Source organism: Neomonachus schauinslandi, chromosome 3 (assembly GCF_002201575.2).
Source record: "Neomonachus schauinslandi chromosome 3, ASM220157v2, whole genome shotgun sequence".
Taxonomy (NCBI): Eukaryota; Metazoa; Chordata; class Mammalia; order Carnivora; family Phocidae; genus Neomonachus; species Neomonachus schauinslandi.
This window is the reverse complement of record NC_058405.1, coordinates 20381684-20392261: the sequence shown is the minus strand read 5'-3', so window position 1 is coordinate 20392261 and position 10578 is coordinate 20381684.

Genomic DNA, 10578 nt, shown 5'->3' with positions numbered 1-10578 from the left:
TTTTCTTAAAGGGTCAGTAGGCCCCAGGTAAAGGGTTGGTGGAGAGTCATCAATTTCTCAAAGGAAGAAAAAAATGAGGGCTCTAAGAAAAAACAGCAGCCTAGCTACAGTGCCAAAACCTGACAGAGACGGGCAAAGAGTTAGCAACCACAGATCAATAGCAGTATCATTTATAAATATACATGTAAGTAGCCTACATAACATAAAAGTATAGAGAGTCCTGTTTTAAGAAGGATTAGATATGAGGAAATATTTAAACATAATTTATAATGGATCTGAGGACTAAAAGCATGAATTTTCGGAATAGACATTTAGTAATCATTTGGCAAAAATCAGAATACATCTTAATTAAAAATAAAGCACTTAAGTAAACTAGAATTAGCAAATAATTCTTTGTGTGTGTGTGGCTAGATATGTGTGCATAAATGTATATATATGTACAAGTGTGTATATATGTGTACATGTAGGTGTGTGTATATGTATGCATAAATATACATACATGTATATGCAATCTAAACTACACATCATGTAGGTATGTATATATTTATATCTACATAATACAAACACATGCATATACTTTTTACATATATAAATAACACAAAATTAAATCTGAACAAAGGAAAAGCTACCTATAATTTTTAAGAGAAAGAATAAGCATCACAAAATGTCATTTAGCTATTTATCAATACATTCAAATGTTACCTAATACATTTCTGAAGTTAGACAATTTTAAAATTTATAAGAAAAATAAACAAAAATACTCTAAAAATGCTCTGAAACTGTACAGCAAAGGCAGTAGGATGCCCTCATCCAATTTAGTATTACATGGTACAAGCAAATGAATAGACAGTATTTTTACAAAATATAAATTCCAAAATCAGACCCAAAGTCTTACGGTAATATAGTATATAATAAGTTAGAATCTCAAATCAGTGGTGACACAGATGTACTTTTAAATCTGCTTGTGGAAAAACAAATATATTAGAAAATAAAACCATAAAATCTAATGCGATGTAAATTTTTAAATAAATTGGAGTGGCTCTGGCATTTCTAAACATTACTAAAAAAATGGAAAAAACAAAATATTCATATATTTGACTACAGAAAAGTATATATTTCCACACGACCTTTAAAAAAAGACAGCAATCAGAAACAAGTATCAAACTAGGAAAATAATTTAAAACACATATCACAGATAAAGGGTTAATTTTTCAGATACAAATGGTTCTCAGACATCAGTAAGAGCAGGGCACACATCCCATTAGTAAAAATCACATAAAGGAAATAAATAGACAAGTCTTAAAAATATATAAATGGTAGTAAAACATATGAGAAGGTACTCAACCTCACTCATAATACAAAAAATAAAAATTAATACTACAAAGAGAAATCATTTTTCACCGATGTGATTAGCAGGCATCCAAACGTTGGCAGCATATTCTATTTATGAAGTCGTGTAAAATCAGACACTCTCAAACATGGCTTTTGGGAATGCAAAATGATGTAAACCTCCATGTGGGGAATTTGTTACCCATTATAATTAAAATTAAATTAAATTTTCCTTTTGATTGTTCAAGTTACTTCTGCAAGTTGTCCTGTGTTCATACATCATTGTTACAGTATTCTTTGCAGTAAGAAACAAAAAAAGGAAAAAAACCAAAATACTTAACTAAAAGAGACAAGCAAACCATAAAAAGAGACTCATAACCATAGAGAACAAACTGAGGGTTGCTGGAGGGGAACTGGGCAGGGGGATGGGTTAACTGGGTGATGGGCATAAAGGAGGGCATGTGATGTGATGACCACTGGGTGTTGCATGTAAGTGATGAATCACTAAATTCTACTCCTGAAACCAATATTATGCTATATATTAACTAACTGGAATTTAAATAAAAACTTTAAAAAATACTTATCTTTGGGGGTCTTCTACAATAATCTATGCTATAACCACTTATTGGAATATTCAATAGCAACACAAAAACAATGAGAAATCTCTCTCTACTTAGAAATATTTCCAGGATATATGGCTAAGTGGAAAAATATGATTTTGAACAGCACACAAAATACACTGCCTATTGTGAAAGAAGGAAAGAAATAAAAACTTTTTTTTTCTCATTTTGTATAAAGAAACATTAAAAAAAATTCCTGAAACTTAAAAAATGTTTCCCTTCAGGGTTTAGAGAGGAGTCACAGGTTTAATGAAAAAGTGGGTAGGGGAAACAGTTTTCACTCTATACTAGTTTATATTATTTTTATTTTAAGCTATGTAAATGTTTAAACAATATATCACCTCTTCTAAAAAACAACTTTTTAAAAGACTCCATCCCAAATATTGGTTGACAGGATAAAAGGTGCATAGTTTGAAAAGAGCCCCTAAGGATACTAGTAATTATTGAACATTGGGAAAGGGTAACTGTGGATATAATTAGTTAGCATGTTGCCTCTGTAGAGATAGAAATTGCCCCTGTGCCAGTTGTAAATAGTTCTGTTCTGAGCATAGCCTTATTTTCAAGGAGTAATTTTGCAGGGTCTTAGTGTAACCAGCCATCATAAGGCTCAGCACATTTCTTAGGCCATCAATTATTGATGTACCACAGCCAGAGATGACTTTTAATTTGCTCTCATGAACAATTGTGCATGGGGATTTTTATAATTACTTTATCATTTGGAAGCATATTTTACATAACACTATGGAAATGACAATGCTGCTAGCTTTCACTGGTAACAAAGGCCAAAGACGACAAGGCCTAGTGATTCAAATTAATAGGATGCTTGTTTTTACTTCATTTTGATAAATTCTGAATGTCATCCATTCTTCAGGTTGGTACTTCATCTTGAGAGTCGGCTTTGTACATCCTGGAATCTATCCTTAATGTGTGCCTGTCGATCACTTGGGTCCAGTCGATATTTCTAGACTGTTTCTCAACTAACCCAAACCATTTCCTGTTGCAGGTGTGGCTACTAGTGCAGAAGAGGAAATAAAACAGAAACAGTTGGTCCAGAATCTGTAGAGATTTTCTAATTCTACTGGGTGTTCTACATCACAAAATAAGTAGTGAGCCAAGTCTCAGTGCAAAGCCTGAGTAAGATATTGACTTAAGAAACATTGTTATAAGCTCTGGGATTGTAAGAGCTGATCTCAAGACTTGACATGGTGGTTTGAAACCTCTCCCAATCCTGTAAACAACCATGCACATATGTGCGACAAAGTGTGTAACATGGAGGAAAACATTTGGAAAAAGACAATTTTCCTTTTGTACTATGCTTTTTGGAACTTCTGAGCCATTAAAATTCCCATTTGCTCTTGGTTTTAATGAGCACTTCAGCATCAACCCTTGAAAAATCCAGATTCTTTAAAATAGCTTGATGCTTCATGCCAAAATTGATTTACATATTCTAAAAGGGAAATGTATTTATATGTCGAAGTACAAATGATTTCAGATGTAGAAATCCTTTTTAAACCTATTATAACTCAGGGTGCCTGGGTGGCTCAGTTGGTTAAGCGACTGCCTTCGGCTCAGGTCATGATCCTGGAGTCCCTGGATCGAGTCCCACATCAGGCTCCCTGCTCAGCAGGGAGTCTGCTTCTCCCTCTGGCCCTCCCCCCCTCATGTGCTCTCTCTCTCATTCTCTCTGTCAAATAAATAAATAAAGTCTTTTAAAAAAAAAAACGTATTATAATTCAATTAGCAGCAAAGTAAAAAGAAAATTCAAAGTTCTAGTCATTCAAAACCCACAACCTAGGACTGTTTCTTTCTGAGGGTACGTATATTTACATTCTAATATTAAGTATGATGTCAATAAAATTATTATAATTTAATAAACCTATTGGCATTCAGTCTATATTCTCACTGCTATAGAGTAGGTCAAAATTATAATTTATACTTTAAAAAAATTATTCAGTTCTGTAATTATTTTCCTCTATATATTTTCTAAATTTGTGACTAAATACTCCTTTTTCATGATTGTTAGCTAGGATTTATCTATCTTACTTTTATTTTTCATATAACCTAGATTTCTAGTTCTCAACTATCACACACTTTCCTAACTCATTAAGTTCTTCATTTATATTTACTATATTGTTCATCTTATTTCCATCCATATATTTGTGTTCTTTTTTCAATAATTTGATTTGCATACTTAACCAGATGGTTTTAACTCTTTACTTTTATTGATATAATCATATAAGATACAGAATTTTCTCTGAGCATCAGTGTATTGGCATCTCAAAGTTTCTGATATTAGTATTTCAGTTTCCTCTCTTTTCTAGAAAAGATTAAAGTACGGTTTGTATTCCTCATTTGACATAACAGAACAGCTGCTTAAAAATCAAGTTATAAAAATTCCAGATGGAAGCTGACATTTAATTTCTGAGTTTTTAAAATTAATTTAATTCTACTGCAATGGATTCAGAACATATTGCTGTAAATATTTTATAGCATTTATTTTTACTTGTGTTTTTTTCGTGATAATTATAGTATACACACATATGATCTTTTAGATCCACATTATTGATAAGGTTCCTTAGATTTTCTAGTCTTTATTAAATTTTGTTCTTATCCTCTTGAATCACATTGGAGTGAATGAAGTGCATTAAAATCTTTAGTTTTGCTGTGTTTCTGTCTATTATACCCCATCTTCCACTTTAAGAAAATGTTGCTCTCATATTTGCTGCATAGCTATGTATGTCTAATGTGTTTAATTATAATAGTTAGCAATACGATGTGCAATCATTGTCTCATACAATGTTTCGGTATTATTTCTATCCATTATTCATTCTGCTTTCTTTATCTTTTCATGTGAATACATATACTTAATCTTTTTCTTCTTTTACTCTATGAGAGCATAGTTGAGTTGTATTTTTTAGAGATAAGAATATTATATTTTTCTAGAAACAATCCTTTTATGTTTTCAATTTTAATTATTTTGAATTATATTAAGATAATTGTGATTTTTAAGAATTTCTTTTGTGTCCACAGTTGCTTTATCCTTGACATTTCTATTTTTGCATATCTATGCTCTTCTCTTTCTCTTTGATGACATTAGTCAGGGTTCACCAATCTTATCAATTTTTTTTTCACATTATTATTTTTTCTTCATCAGAGTTTTATTTATTCTCTTTTCTAACCCACAGGGAACATTCCTTCTGGCTTCCGTCAGAACAGCAGTCCCACCCTTGTGGCCCATGAATATCATTTACTGTTGGAGAGGGATGATGCGTGCAGTTTGCATGACTGTTGTATGGGAAGTTGTCTAGAGGGGTGGCTGCAAGCCTAGCCTCTAGCTAAGTGGAGCTCATGAATGGAAAATACGTCCACTACATATCAGATCCTGTAGCTTCCTGACATACTAGATCTTTCTCTCCACTCTGATTCACTCTTTCAATGACTCCTCTTCCTTCCCCAAATTAAGTCATATTTGGTGTCTAGGAGGAAACATCTTTGAAAAAATATAAATATCCCTCTCTCAAAAGTTCAGTTGGCCGTTTCTTTCTTTGAATCTTTGATCTGGCATACAAGAGTTGGTTAGGATAGGAAGATACATCAGGATTGGAGTTGTAGTGAGAATAGAGAGCTAGAGGAAAACAGAACAGGTGATCACAGATTAATTCTTCACTATATAACTCTGCAGCTTTACTCCAATATGAATTTAACCATCCTTTATATAATGCATTCATAACAACTTCGAGAAAGCAAGCTCTATATAGGTCAGAGCGATTATTAGTGTCATTATTGATGTCATGGGGTCTATCTAATAAGTAGCGTCATGATGTTGATGTTCCCAGGGTGTCTGGAGAAGCATTCATTGGTTCTCACTAGTGCCATCTCACACTGATTTTTCTTCTTTGGCTGTGAGGACTTAGGGTCACCTTAAGGGAATGTGCCCTTTGTGGCTCAATAGCCATTAGTGTAAACAGGTAATTTTGAAAAGAGTGCATGCTGATGAAATGATTAGCCTTGCAAAGTGGGGAAGATCATTGTGTATGCAGGAAATGCAGGGATCTTATGGGTCACAGTAAGTCATTTTGTATGTGATTATGTTGCCTTGGAGTCTCTGCTGAGTAACGTTAGTATAGAATTTTAACCAAAACAAAACACAAAATAAATGATAAAAAAATGTTTCATGAAAGACCTACTTACTTTTGCTATCATTTCTCCTCTTACACAATACCATTAGCCATATTCAAAAAATATTAAATGACCATCAAATGTTTGTGCAGTAATATGCTGAAACAAAAAAATCTTGGTCCATAAGGGATTTGGAGTTGGTGTTTACTGAAGCCCGCTTTCATTTTATAACATACTGGTTCTAATTTAAAACAAATACATTTTTATGTGTAAAATTCATCATTACATAATTATGTGGAGATGCAAAAAGTTATATACACACAGACATACATAACTTGGTCTTTTTTTCCAATTTTTTTCCCTGAAAATGGATATGTGTGCACACACTCATATTTGCATATAGTGTTTTCATCATCCTGCCTTGAATTTCATCATTCCTTTTTTTTTTCAAAAAATAACATTTTACTAAGTCACATATAAATATATATCAAGAATCAATCTAGATAAACTGTGTTCCATGCTTGCAATGTTTTTATTTTTGAATGACATGTTGAACAAGCATCTTTGCAAGTACATAAAAAAACTTAAACATGTTATGTTTTCCAGGAGGATGGCTATCTATATCTCATGAACAGCTGTGAATCATCTTTGTCTAAAGAATAGCCACACAATACTAATTATAGAGGCTATGTAGGATGCATGGAGGATATAATCACCATTATGACTAATCTATCAATAATATATCAATAATAAGTTGCATGTTGATTTCATTAAACTGCAAAAATCATACAGGCTTCATATTCCTGGCAAGGAGTTTGTGGCTAGAATGAATAAGACAGTTGGTGAATGAATGTAAGTCTCATAAATATGTGTAAAATGAATGATGGTGTTGCTTGTCTGTAATTTTGCTTGCTTGACTGCTACTTGTATTGTAGTGATTTTCAGCAGGGGCAATTCTCTTCTGCCTTATATTATGGCACATTAGGCCTTTTCTGGGCACTCCTTGGACTCTGTCTTTCCCTCTGTCTGCTCTAGCACACTATGCTTCTGTAAAACTTAGCAATGATGAGATATATTTACAAGGCCTCTCCCTTTAAGAAGATTTCAGCCAAATTTCAGAGATCATCTCAATGTGCTAGAATTCCTGAAAAACAAAACAAAACAGCAACAAAATTCATAGGTATTTTCCCGGGGAAGATTTTACTCAAAAATATAATAGGCAGAATCAACATACAATTTTAGCTGAACTAAAAATAAGGATCTACACTTTCTAGACAAAGAAAGACAACTATTGTATTTTCTTATTTATATGTGGAATTTTAAAAAGCTGAAGTCCTAGAAATAGAGAGTAGGATAGTGGTTACCAGGCTGAGGGATGGGAGAAATGGGGAGATGTTGATCAAAAGGTACAAAACCCCAGCTAGAAGATGAATGAGTTTCGAGGATCTAATGTACAACATGGTGAATATAGTTAACAATATCGTATTACATACTTGAAAGTTATCACCACAAAAAATGGTAATTTTGGTGGGGATGGAGGTGTTAACTAACCCTATTCTTTTATCAGGCGTTTCCTTTCATGTTATAACTAGACCCTTTTTCCTGACAGATCCCAAATCGGTTTCATTTTTATCACCATCATTGTTCTCTTTTTTCCCTTCTAGTATACAAAAGACAACACAAGAAATCTATAATTAAAACATCCCTAAGGGAATTCTGACCAACTTTATTCAAAAGTATTTCAACTTGAGGAGATCTTGAACACAGCATTTCCCTGGAAATCAGAGGGGGTAGGAAAGAGGGGGCAAGAGAAGTAATTCTTTAAAATGATACTTGTGGCTTAGCTTATTTCATGCCAACATTTATGTAGGAATCAAAACGAATACTTGAAGAAAAATATCTAGTTTTAAAGGCACTGGAGAGCTAACTAGGCAGACAAAGATGCCAGGGGAAAAGAAGTCATTTGATAGTAGATTAATCACTTTGGTTCTTTAGAGATCAATAAGAAGAGATGCTATTCAAATGCACAATAAATACGTGAATACATTCCCAACCTCATTAGTCATCAGTGAAATAAAATTTCAAACCAAAATACATTATAACCATGTACCATGGCAAATGCTACAACAAATAAGATGGATAATAACAAGGTTGGTATGGAGGTGGAGCAATTCAAAGTCAGACATTGCTGTCAGGAGGGTAAATTGGTACAACTGCTTCAGGAAAGTGCTTAATAATATTTACTAAAATTGTATATATGCATACTTCTGCAATACACTCCTCAAAGTTACTGACAAACATGTATATCTATGTACAAGAAATGACATGTATAAGAATGTTTATATCATCATTAATTATAATCATCTCAAATTAGAAGGAACCCAAATAACTATTAGTAGAAGAATGAATACATAAAGCAAGGTGTACGTATACAATGAAATAAAATGTAGGCGTGAACACTAAAATTCTGCTGCACACAACATTGATGGCTCTCATGAGTATATTATGAAAATATCATTAAAATCAAAATATAAAAGTATTATCAATCATAACATTTACATTATTTATAAAATAACATAAAATATTATAGAATACTTACATATTGTTTTACAATTAAAGATAGTGATTTCTCCTGGGGAGGAAATGAAGAGACTGGGACAGCACGTGATCTGGCCAATGGGATGCTGGCTATGTCACAACATTATTGTCAAGTCATTAACCCATAACCTTGTTTTATGTATCTGTTTAAAGACATCTTATTGTGGGATGCCTGGGTGGCTCAGATGGTTGAGTGTCTGCCTTCGGCTCAGCTCATGATCCCAGGGACGTGGGATGGAGTCCCGCATTGGGCTCCCTGCTGGGTGGGGAGCCTTCTTCTCCCTCTGCCTCTGCCTCTCTCTCTCTCTCTCTGACTCTCATGAATAAATAAATAAAACATTTAAAAAAAATAAAGACACCTTATTGAAACGATACATTCAATTCATTAACATTGAACTTAAGTCAATAGCACTGTAATGTGTGCTTTAATGAAGCTTACCTAACACAACTGTTTTCTCTATAACATGTCTCGCAGCCTTCTCGTGCTTGGGAACCCCACACAGCACTTCAGCAGTAAGCTAGGAAACCATTTTAAACACTAAACATTATTTATGTCACAGAGTAACCAAAAAAAGCACAAAAATGTGAAAGACATGGCACTAACTAGGAAGCAAAAATGACATTAAAACATGAGAGCTAACTCAAAAAGACAGAGTGTGACTTGGTTGGAACTTGGGTGAGAATATGCTCTTGGTGACTCCTATTTTTGCTACTATGCAAGTGTCTGAGAATGGCCGTGGAAGTACTGAGAGTATCAGTTTTGGGGATTACACATCAAGTTTAGTGAGTAGCTGAATTCACTAATACAGAATCCATGAATACTGAAGATAGACTCTGTGTGTGTGAGTGTGTAAATATATGATACACAATATGTATCTATATTTATACTCACATATTTGTATTTTTTTTTCTGATTGTACATATGAGATTGTTTCCTGAACATGGACATTTTCTAACAAGTTTAACTGGTACTTTTCATTCTGACACAGAGCAGATTCTAGCTAATTCTCATCAATCTCATCCTGGAGAGGGATGACTAAACTCAGATTAGTTCATTTTTATGGTATCCTCACTTGGATAAAACCTTCATAGGGGTAGAGATTATTCACTGTGTGTCTCCATCTGTTCAGTCTGTAAGAACAGAATACCACACACTGGGTGACTTATAAACAATAGAAATTTATTTCTCATAACTCTGAAGGCTGAGAAGTCCAAGATCAAAGTACTAGCAGATTCGGTGTCTGGTTAGGACCCACTTCCTTGTTCACAGAAAGTTCCTTGTGGTATCCTCACATGGCAGAGGGGACAGTAGAGCTCTTCAGAGTCCCTTTTATAAGGACATTAATTCCTTTAATGAGGGCTCCACGCTCATGTTCTAATCACCTCCCAAAGACCCCCGCCTCCTAATACTATGACATTGGAGATTAGGTTTCGACATATGAATTTTAGGGGGATGTATTCATTCCATTGCATTTTGTGTATGGTTTTGTTCACTATGGTGTGCCCATGTACAGCACAGAGCCTGCCCAGTGCACAATGCTCAGAGACGATAGATTGAGAATTTAAAAACATAGTAGTTGTCCAAACGTGCTATTCAGGACACTCATCTCTAAGCTGTTCATACTCTCTTTCAGCCACAATGTCTCCTGCCCCCTCTGCCAGTGAGTGTCCAAGGCACCACAGCACAGAACACACCACCCGCATGCACACGTTCATAGCCACAGTGTTTGGGAAGAGTCAAGGCGAGTGCAGGCCCCCGTGGAAGAAATAAGCTATGTTGCTTGCTATGTCCAATGGGCACGTGTGTAGGTATTAGCTGTAGGTGGTATAGCGAGGGAACCGGACAAACTACACAGTATCCAGGCCCTCCTTCCTGACCAGTTGTCAAAGGACACAATCAAGATGAATGAGA